The sequence below is a fragment of the Callorhinus ursinus genome, unplaced genomic scaffold (assembly GCF_003265705.2).
Source record: "Callorhinus ursinus isolate GAN/ISIS: 27379988/994484 unplaced genomic scaffold, GSC_fseal_2.0 scaffold10, whole genome shotgun sequence".
NCBI classification, from domain to species: Eukaryota; Metazoa; Chordata; class Mammalia; order Carnivora; family Otariidae; genus Callorhinus; species Callorhinus ursinus.
The window spans coordinates 46,053,291-46,065,402 of NW_027397072.1; positions in this window are offsets into that span (position 1 = coordinate 46,053,291).

Below are 12,112 nucleotides of genomic sequence, written 5' to 3' on the forward strand. Positions count from 1 at the left end.
CTATCTTCTTCTTCTTTTTTTTTTTTTTTTTTAACATATAACGTATTATTTGTTTCGGAGGTACAGGTCTGTGATTCAACAGTCTTGCACAGTTCATAGCACTCACCATAGCATATAGTGTATTATTAGTTTCAGAGGTAGAGTTCAGTGATTCATCAGTCTTATATAACACCCAGTGCTCATTACATCACATGCCCTCCTTAATGTCCATCACCCAGTTACCCTATTCTCCCAACCCGCTCCCCTCCAGCCACCCTCAGTATTTTTCCTATGATTAGGATTCTCTTATGGTTTGTCTCTCTCTCTGATTTCGTCTTATTTTATTTTTCCCTCCCTTCCCCTATGCTCCTCTGTTTTGTTTCTTAAATTCCACATATGAGTGAAATCATGATAATTGTCTTTCTCTCATTGGCTTATTTCGCTTAGCATAATACCCTCTAGTTCCATCCATGTCATTGCAAATGGCAAGATTTCATTTCTTTGATGGCTGAGTAATATTCCATTGTGTGTGTGTGTGTGTGTGTCTGTATCTATATACACCACATCTTCTTTATCCATTCATCTGTTGATGGACATCTGGGCTCTTTCCATAGTTTGGCTGTTGTGGGCATTGCTGCTATAAACACTGGGGTGCAGGTGCCCTTTCAGATAACTACATTTGTATCTTTGGTGTAAATACCTAGCAGTGCAATTGCTGGGTCATAGAGTAGCTCTATTTTCAACTCTCTGAGGAATGTCCATACTGTTATTTAGATGTGTGTGCTCTGTTCTTATGAAACAATGTAAAGAAAACAAAAATTGTTGCCTGCATATTAGCTAAACACACAGGCAGTTTGAAATGAAGAACAAGATCTTAGTCTTGACCTGGCTGTTTTAAGTATTTATATGTATACTAGAGCGTGGCTTTAACTAACAGTAACATATCTTCTCTCCCTCTTATTTGTACATGTTTGTCTTAATGTTCAGGCAGCTGTCATCTTCTTTCTAGTATGTTCTGTTTTCCTGTACTATGCTTGCTATTTATCTACATGATTCCTCTGCATTTCCAGTTTGTCAAATAGGATTACTAAATTAGCTTGGAATGACATATTCCAACATCAAGGGCTCTTTTAGTTATCAATATGGAAATTGGGTGATTTTTTAGGAATCCATTTGATGATCCTTGTTAATGATAAAATGCAGGTTAGATGAATAGTGTTTATCATTTCTTAAAAAATGTGAGTATATTAAATTGATGTAATTGATTCAAATCTCATTTATTTGGTGCCTCCTAAATGCTTTTTACATATTTTGACATTTATTTGACTTTTTCCTTATGTTATTTCATAGGAAAAACTGAAGAGAACATAGAATTTAAAAGCATTTTCTGATCTCTTTGAAAGATAACTTTAGCACATTATCAGAAAACTTTAAGGTTTTTGTTTTTTGCTTTTGTTTTGTTTTTTCTCTGAGAGGAATGAAAGAAAGATGTGGGCTGGAGGAAAAATAACTTTGTCTTTTTAAAAATTCTATTATTAAAAATACAAATCTTTCTCATTACTCTATATTCCAAAATACCAATTTTAAGTCTCAATTCTCCCCTTGGACACACACATTTTCACCTAGTACTCAAGATATTTGCCATATTTGGGCTACATAATTATTCCTTTCCTCCACCTGGAATAAATATTTAGCCTTTCTCAATCACCCTCTTTTCCAGGGAGTACTTTCAAAAAAAACTTGGCTACACTTTAGAAAAGGCCAAGATAATAATTTTTAAAATTGTTTTCCTACTGGATAAATCTTATAAGTATTATGCATGACTGAAACCTACCCCTAAATATTTCTAGTTACTAAAATTGGTAAGGAAAATATTAAGGCATTTAATATATTTTTAAAACTTACCTTTATCCACTATTATCTATTTCTAAGAAGGAGTTACAGTACATAATTTTAAAGAAGATATCTATTAGCTAATTCTGAGAAGGAATTATAAAAATGTGGAGTGCCATTTATCAGAAGGACAGTAGAGATCATCTAGTTCAGGGGTCACTAAACTCTGGCCTGTTTGTAAACTTCTTTTGCAAATAAAGTTTTATTGGAACACAGGTACACTTACTTGTTTATATGTTGCCAATGGCTGCTTTCACACTAAGGCAGCAGAGTTAAGTAGTTGAGACAAAGACCATATGGCCCACAAAAACAAAAACAAAATTATTATCTGGTCTTTTTTTTTTTTTTTTTTTAAAGATTTTATTTATTTATTTGACAGAGAGAGACACAGCAAGAGAGGGAACACAAGCAGGGAGAGTGGGAAAGAGAGAAGCAGGCTTCCCGCCAAGCAGGGAGCCCAATGTGGGGCTTGATCCCAGGACCCTGGGATCATGACCTGAGCCAAAGGCAAACGCTTTACCATCTGAGCCACCCAGGTGCCCCACTATCTGGTCTTTTATATGCAGTGTTTGCCAGCCTCTGATCTAGTTGAAACTTTTATTTTTGTGGATGATGATTGGCCCTAAAAGACTGATTAGCACATTAGCACATACTACTAGTGAACTGCTGAGTTTAAAATACAGTGCAAGATATCCATATTTAGAAGGGGAGTAAGTCAGAGGGGGAGACGAACTATGAGAGATGATGGACTCTGAAAAACAAACTGAGGGTTCTAGAGGGGAGGAGGGTAGGGGGATGGGTTAGCCTGGTGATGGGTATTAAAGAGGGCACATTCTGCATGGAGCACTGGGTGTTATGAACAAATAATGAATCATGGAACACTACATCGAAAACAAATGATGTAATATATGGTGATTAACATAACAATAAAAAAATAAAAAAAAAGATATCCATATTTATATTTCTGTATATAGTGCAGTAGTGTAGCCTCTTTTATAGTAACGGGTTTTTGTGTTTTGAATGGATATAGGTGTAAATATATAACTTGAAATTTGGTTGTGTGGTGGGTGCTGTGATGCTCCACCTAAACTACCCTTCAGAAATGAAAGACTGCATTTTTCCAGCTTCTGGAAACTTTACCAGCAGAAAACCCTCATCTATCAGATACTTACAGGAATTGAGTTGAAGAGACTTGCCTTATCCAAGGTCAGGCCTGCTTCCTTGGTGGCCAGCATCCAGAGAGGAGGGAGTATAAAGACCTGGTCCTATTTATCCAACTCGGGAAAATGTTGAAGGGATTTTCCTGTTTCACAGCTCCTCATTGGGCAGGACTGGCTTAAGGAGGGTTTCAGTGAGGTAGCATTGCAGCTTAATTTCTCCCATGGCCTAATTTTGTTTCCTTCCTTCCCAGTTTTTCCCTCCCACAGGTGTTGATCCCAAGAACATTCTCTAATAAGCCTCCTGCTGGCTAATTTCTATCCCAGAGTCTGTTTCCTGGGGGAGCCTCTTATGGTGAGTTGCCATTAACAGAATAAATACTAAGAGGGTTTCCAAATCAGTGTCTGAGGTTCAATTCAGATCACTGTTTCAACAACACCTATTTAGTAAGACCACACTGCCTTTCATAAATGTAAGCTTTTCCTGTTTCTTTGTAGAATGGTTTCATTAGTTGATTTGGTAGAGCTTGTTTCCTGATGTAAGTTAATGATGCAATTATTGGAGTTCATTCCTTCAGAATGTAAATTCTAGGATGTTGCAAATTATTGAACATGTCTCTGCCCCTTATACTGACAAATGAGGAAGTTGTCCTTGCCTCTTTTAACTACTGTGTTGCTAACAACACAGTGATTAATGAAAACTGAGAGTAGATAATAGTAATGATGGGAGAAGGAGTTCAGTGACATCCCACTGCCCATCAGCATGAGATTTCTCCTTTATATCTTTTCTGTCTTTCCTATTTTAAGTCTTAACCATGCAGTGAGAAAAAAAAAATAGATGATTAGCTTAAATTCTATTTAGATTATGGTTTTACTTAGATATTAATGATTACTGCATTCAATTTAACTGAGAAATGCGGGGTTTGAACTACTGAAATGTGCAATAGAAATGCAAAAGCTGGTTGGGAGGAAAAAACGCAGATTATAATTTTTATTTCTGCTATCTTCTGGCATTTTTAGTGGTTTATGCCCACTAGATGGTTTTTCAAAGTAAAACTAAACAAATAAAAGTGAATGGGGATATATAGAGAAATGAATGCTTAAGTAGCCCTGTCAAAGAGAGTGACAAAGTAATATAAATATTTGGCATGTTCTGTAAATATGTGGCACTCAATCAAAAGCTATTTAAGCCTTGAAAGTACTAGAAACATAATATAATTGAATGGTACTGTATCAGTTTTACCTGTTTTCCTAGAATTTATGGTGTTGTATTTTTTATTGTATTTTTTTCAGATATGGATTTTTAACTTCTAAATTCACACTTAAGCATTAGCTTTTAAATGTGTCATCAAAATTTGTGCCACTGGCATACACACAAAAAGGTTTAATAGTATTTAGATTTCTGTCCTGGCTTGTACAATTTACACTGAAAGCTTCTTGGTAAATCATGGCCCTTTCATACCATCATAAATAAATGGAAATTCTCTGCAATTTACTGGTTAAGGTTAAATTATGTTTCTTAAATATATAAGCAACAATCTTAGAAAATGAACATTGTTCTGAAATGCACAGACAGACTGGTGTCCTCAAAGCTCCAGGTTTGTGGTACCATTTGTTAATTTTTAAAAAAAGTTTTAATGAAATGTGTCACTCAGAATTGGAAAGATAAACTCAAAGAGAAAATGCTGAGATTTTGTTGAGACAAAAGTAGTCTTGTTCAAAGATTGTTATTTTGGCTGGCCAGGTTGTGATATTCCTACTTAAATCTATTTTTTTTAATGGATGAAGTTTCAGGACATATCTCAGAAAGAGTTGTCTTGATAACTGCTACCAGATGAGTAGACCAACATTATTTGATTGCCAATGCAGAAACAATGGGTCAAATGATTTCAGGCATGAACGACTGAGAAAATGCACAATATCCCATTTAATATGCTTACACATTTTATTTTAAAACAATCTGTTTAGGGGCACCGGGGTGGTTCATTTGGTTGGGCAGCCGACTCTTGATTTTGGCTCAGGTCATGATCTCAGGGTCCTGGAATCAAGTGCTGCATTGGACTCTGCACTCAGCATGAAGTCTGCTTGATTCTCTCTCCCCCCCCCGACTCATGCACATGCATACACACACACACACACACACCCCTACTCTCTCTCTCTCTCAAATAAATAAATAAAATCTTTTAAAAAATCTATTTATTAGGCCAATGACAGGCCCCCATAAGACCCTAGCCCTGTTTTATATTCTAGCAGGCAGTTTATTTTCAAATGCAGGTGTTTAGCTTCTCTAAAGCAAATGAGTGGGGGAAAAGAAAAAGGCTTCCAGGACAGCATTTCTTAAAGCATGGTTTCTGTGGGATGCCCATGTCCATACTTTTGTGTAGTTGCTAAAAATGTTGGCTCAGTTGTAGACTGTGGTTTCTAAATACCAACATGTCGCCTCTGAGTGTACTAGGAACAGGAAATGGGCAGGGAGTCCTGGGCATGCTGCCTGAGTGCCCGAGTACTCATCACTGATGCCACTGCAGCGTGCAGGTGATGGTGCCTTTCCCAATCCTAACATATAGGAAGCTACAACACCTGGAACAAGATAACTGGATTTTTTTTTTAATCCTGTTTGTAACCATCAGAGATTTCCGGTTTATCTGGTTTATGTAGATGCTCAACATGTTTTGCATTGAATGAATGGAATTCATTCAGGTCTTTGCTGGCCACTGACACACCTAATAAGATACTTCTTCATTTCTCTGAACTTCATTTTGCTCATCTCTAGAATGAGGTTGGTAATAATACTCTTCCTTGGGGGTTTTTCTAAGGGGAAATAAGATAATGTATGAACTCCCTCTGGAAATGAACAGCCTCCAAACAGTTGTAAGAGTGAAGGATTAGAAATGTGTATGTATAATGGCTTCTTTTCTCATAGGTTCAGATATTAATATTTTAGAAATAAAAAGCAGTGCCAACGTTTTCATTGACATAGTTTTAATCAATAAAGTAGGTAATCCTGATAGGAGAAATATTTTTATAGGACTCAATCTCCTTTTTTGGGGGGTAACTTATGAATACTAAATATTTTACATCTTTTTCTTATGAAAAAAGACACATAAGGTGTGCAGTGGTCAGATGTCCTTTTACATTTTGGATCTTGCTTACCTATCCAGATTCAACTGCACTTATTTGTATGGTATTCACTCAAAGACTGTCAAATTCTAACCTCTTCGCTGAGCTCAAAACTTATAAATATAATTTCCTGCCTAAATTCTCACTAGGGTATCTTCTATGAACCTCAAACTTATGCTGAAAATAAATAAAAATATTTATATCAATATAAGTAAATAATAAATTAAGTACTTTAATTTTAGTGTTCCTCCCTCATATACAAATGCCTTTTCCTCCCCCATTCTTTGTATTTACCAAGTAGTATTCTATGGAGTAGAATTGTTTTCTAACCATTGTTTTCCCATTTACCAGATGAAGGACATTTGAGTTGCTTCTAGTTTTTAGTATTTATTGAAAAAATACTGTAAGCACTTGTTATAAACTTTTTTGTGTGAACACTAGCCATCCTTTCTCAAAGAAAAGAAAAGAAACAAAGGTGTTGAAAGTCTCTTCCAGGGAGAGATTTGGAAGATGTCATCAATACCATCTACTGTACTGAGTTCTGACCATGAAGTAACTTTTTAATTAAAAAAAAAAACAACCACCAATAAACTCAAAAAACCTATTCAATGGCCAATAACGTAGGTCAATACATACCCTATGAAGTCTTTGTCTTCCTCTCCAATCTGATCAAATTTCTCCTCTCCTTCTCTATTCTCATCCCTCTATCAGTTCTCTAAATGTTAAAAATACCCTTCAGACAAGGTTTTCATTCTTTGGAAACATGTTCTCCACCCCTGCTCCTTCCCTTTGATATGGATCATTCTTTCACATTTTGGCTTAGGTATTACTACTCATAGTTAGCTTTCCTTCCTTGACTCTTCAGGCCAGGTTAAGGCCCTTTTTCATATTCTGTCTTGGCAGCTACTGCATTTCTTTTGCAAAAGCGATGTGTTATTTAGGATACTTCTTATAAGTGGGAAAACCATCTCAATAAGAAAAAAAGATAATTTAGTGTCCCCTATAATAAAAAACTCCAAGCTTAGGGCCTGATTTGGGTATGGCTGCATTCAGAAACAAGTTTCCAGTATGACTCTGCCTTTGGGTTTATTGTCTTCTGGCCTGGATTTCACATGGAAATCTCCAGCAGTCCTAGATTCCCATCGTTCCAACTCCAAATCTAAGGGTAATAGAAAATACCTCTCTTCACATGCACTAAAGTCTCATTATGACTCATTCAGTCTAATTATGCCATATGTTCACCTCAAAAGTAATCAGTGGAATTGGGGGGAGTGCAATGCTGTGGGAAGACCCATCTAAAGGCATTGTTTAAGACAGTTCCAGTAAGAGCTGGGGAGCTTTCATGCAAAGCATGACAATGGACAGAAATTCCATCATTTGAGTTTGGCACATTGGTGCTTTCATAGCTGCTCCAGGGAAAGTAAGAGTAGGCTTAGAACCCAAATATTGTTTAGAGAACCCACTCACTAAGTTTAGTAGAAAGTTTTCAGTAATTGTGGTAGGAAAACAGTAGAAAAAGACAAGAAATATAAAAACACAAAGGCTTTATATCCTGGCAAGTATTTTTGAAGAATGGATCAGCAATGGTAAAGTGAAAGAGGCATGTTGGTCCTAGACCAGGGCTCCTATATACCCATAAAGTCTGGAACACTAAAAGAAAACTTTTATTAAAAATAAAAGCAAAATTTACATAACATATTCATGACAGTATAACTGAATGCATTCTTTTTTTTTTAACTGAAAACATTCTTAATGCAGTTCAGTTATTTATTCCATTGTAAACAGCAAGTAGCAAACTCAATATGCTCAGGGAAAAAAATGACGAAGTCCAATAATTGAATTCTTGAGAAAATAGTTTATAGATATCTACCACTAAATGCAGGCTTGAGAAGTAAGAAGATTCTTAGAAAAGCTTTCCTTGTCAAACCTTTATACACCTTATTAAATTCAAAACTGGTGACTGAAATTCAAGTTTCACAGAAATTCTATGATAACTTTAAAAGGCAAAATTAAGCAAAAACTCAAAAATACATACAGTTCTTATAAGCCTTAAGTATTTGTCACCTATCAATATCACGATTATAGATTAATAAAAGATAGTTTTCTTATGGCTGTTATTTACACATCATTGCCTGCGTAGCTACATGAAAACATGGTGGCCTGGAGGAAGCATATTGAAGTGTTTCATATAGCCAAATATATAAGATTTTATAAATTGGTTTGATATTGTCTCAAAGAAATTTCAGTCTGGTTCCCTTATCCTATTTAAGTTGAAATGGGTATGTGATACCTACTGTATGCTTGGGTGATTTTGATGAAAAAATCAAGATGCCCAAAAAGTTTGGTATGTCCGAAGCCACCATTGTGCATCAAATTGTCAATATGTTGAGTTTGCTGGTATGTGAGAAGTGAGTACGTATGAAGGAGGCTGTGTCTATAATAATTTGTGTCTAGAGATTTCTGTGGGTTTAGAATGGTCCATTTGTCTGGAGTCTCACTTTTCCCAAAATGTTGTTTGTCTGACACAACTGTGTATTTGGAGGGGTAAATCTATCTTGGTTATTAATATGTATAGAGTGGTACGTTTGTTTGGACTCGTTTTGGTGTTGGCCATACTATTGAAATTATCAGTACTTTCCACATCCTCAAAAGTTTTAAGCAAGGCCTGCTCTTCTAGCTGGTAATGAGACTCAAGGGAAATGTGGTGGTAGGTTTGCTGGGACTCAGGTTCTCAATGCTCCAGCATGATCCTTGGTGTAGATGTTCAGCCCATCAGAAGCATTCCAACCCTTTGAGATGGCAAGTCCATTGTCACCTGTCATAACTATACCCTCCCTGCCACAATTCTGATATACACATTCAGTATTCCCTAAGAGAACACTGAAACAGCTATTAATTCTGTCCTAGACTTATCCTCTCATAGTATCTCTATCCAAGGCTGAGAGCTTCTAAACCACTATGATTTAATAGCTACCCTCCTCTCTTTGCATCTTCAGAGTGAGGGCTTGTAGGAGGTTGAAAAACTGGCTTATCCAGTGGGAGCCAGGCATGAGCATTAGAGAGTTTGGGCTTCATTCCAGGCTTTACCATTCAAAGACTGTCTGACCTCAAAAGAGCCAGTTAACAACCTCTCTAAACTTTAAGGATAATTAATAATAATAATAATACCTAAACCATAGGGTTATTATGAAAATTCATTAGTCCCAAGTTCAGTTAGTTACAAAGCAGTTTCTGGAATACAGTAAGAATAAAAAAAAAATGGTAGCAATTTTCTTAGTCCTATTTCTCTAAGTTTTAGTTGTGTGTGATTTTCATGTAATCAGTGGAAGCTTATGTTGTCATTGAATGGCTAGATGGTTGTGATAGGTGGAATTCTAAGATGAGCCCCAAGATTCCTGCTTCTGGAATGAACATGGCTTGAATATTATAAAAATATTCAATATTATATATAAAAATATGAATTATTATAAAATAATATAGTTATTCAAGCCTAGGTGAACATGACTTGAATAATCCTCTTTCCTTGTGTGTGAGTGGGATTTGTGAATATGACAGAATTTTACTTCTCTGATGATGTTACCTTATATGGCAAAAAAGATTCTGTAGATGTAATTAAGCTCTCTAATCAGTTGACTTCGATTTAAACAAAAAGGAGACTATCCTGGATGGGCATGATAACCAACTAACCAGATAAATTCTTTAAAATGACTTCTCAGAAGTCAAAGAGATTAGAGACATTCTCTTGATGTCTTAAAAGGAAGCAGATTGCTGCTGTGCTTTGGAAGGGGAGACATGGAAGGCAATGGTAGACAGCCTGTAGGTGCTGAATGCCTCAGTCCTAGAGACACAAGGAACTAAATTCTGCCCAAAACTAGTGAGCTTAAAATAAACTCTGAGCTTTAGATGAGACACCTTAATTTCAGCCTGGTTAGACCCAGAGCAGAGGATCCAGCTAATCTGTACCCAGATACTTGACTTATAGAAACTGCAAGCTGATGGCAAATGTTGTTTTAAGTCAGTAAGTTTGTGGTACTTTGTTATGCAGCAACAGAAAACTAATACAAGGGATTATGTGAAAACCATGCTGAGCTGAATTTTATCTGTATGTCCAGATAAAACTATTTTAATACAAATAATACCCAAATCTATTGATTTTAATTGGAGAAGGAAGTAAAAAGAGAAAAATTGTTCTATATATAATAGGAAGGTCCCAATATTGACTGTATTTCCTGAACTTATTAGGATTCAACTAGCCACTGCAGTATGTGTAAGTTGCTGTTTCAAAAAGAGAAATTGTTTTGTTATGCAATGTCAACATCATAAGATAGTTGCTACTGCTTTTCCAGAGTCAAATAGATGTTAAGAACTGATTTGCAGCTGTTATAAAGAAGGGAATTTACAAGCTTTTAGCTATTTTGCTATTACTTTATTGTTTAGGATATCATGGGGAAAAGGATATAAAATGGGAGTATTTTCATTCTGTTTATGATCCTCTTATATGGAGAGAGAAGTCATCACTATGTCTGTTCTTATAGTTAAATCTTACAGGCTTTACTGAAAATCGAAGAGCAATAAAAGCAGATGGTAATTTTACTTGAGAAATGTTTATCTTAGCTCCACTTCTCAGGTTGTGTAGACATATATGGACATAAAATAACCTAGGGCAGTACTGACTTGTTTCACTTCATTTAAATGGTGGCCCTCCGGGGTAAAAGATAGTTGCGTATACTATCAACATCATGATTTGCACCCATTTATTTAATTTCCATTCTGGTCAGATTTTTATTTAAATATCAAAGAAATATAAATCTTTAGGAAACATTTGTATCATCACTAGAGGACAGTAAAAGTCAGCATCCACAGGAGAAGAAAAAAATTCTTCAGGGTATAATAGAGCAGAAAGAATTGAGGGACAGAGAAGGGCATTGATTTGATTCTTAACTTGTAAAAAAATATACGTTACAAGGTGTGTGCAGATAGGATTTCCAAAATTTTATTTTTAACATCTTATTATTTTTTCCAAATTTTTATCATCAGTGACTCTAAGACTGCAGAGATGATATTGCATAGGTTAGTCAGGCTGGTGAAAATCTCAATGCTGAGAATACTTTTAAGAAATAAAATGAAAGCCTGTTTACGGAAATACAATTGCCCTTGCTTGAGATAGATTTCAAAATAAAGTGGCCACACCATAACATGGTTACAGTTAGGACAATGGTGCCTGCTACAGAAAAGAGTCAAGTTCCAGATAAATTCAGGTTATCCCAACAAACACAGAAAAGTGATTAAAGCAAATAAATAATAGGTAAATAAAATATTAACAAATATATTCCAACAGCCTAGTAAAAGAATAATTGAAAATGACCAGTTAAGATATGTTCTCAGGATGCATGAATATTTATTTCCAAATTATAGGTTTCAACACAATATATTTCACCAGTGGCAAAATTGTAGCCAGTAAAACTGAGATACCCATAGTTGTTAAACCTGGTTTAAATTCTTCACCTCCAAAATAAAATAGATATTGAGGAGAATCTAACTGGACACACTGACGATGCTCTGAATTCTGGCCTCAGCTTTGGCATGGTAACCAAGTGGACAATGAAAATATACATGAAAAGTTCATTTTGGATGTTTATGTGAAAAATGTTAAGTAATTGTTTCAATTCCCTTAGCAAGAGAAACACATAGTGTCTGATTATGAGTCTTTTTTTTTTTAAAGACTTTGTTTTATGGAAAGTCTTGGTCTGTACCATCCTGGTCTTTCTGACAAATCTCGTAACATGGACTCCTAGGGAGGAGTTGGCATCTCCCAGAAGGCCCCTAGGTCCTTGGGTAGCATGGCCTGTATCGTTTCCAATTTAGAACAACATGGTTGCAAAATTATGGACACTGTCATGAAAAGAAGGGAAAAGGGACATGATTAATGCCAGAAGCAATCAACAAATGTCCACTAAAAATTA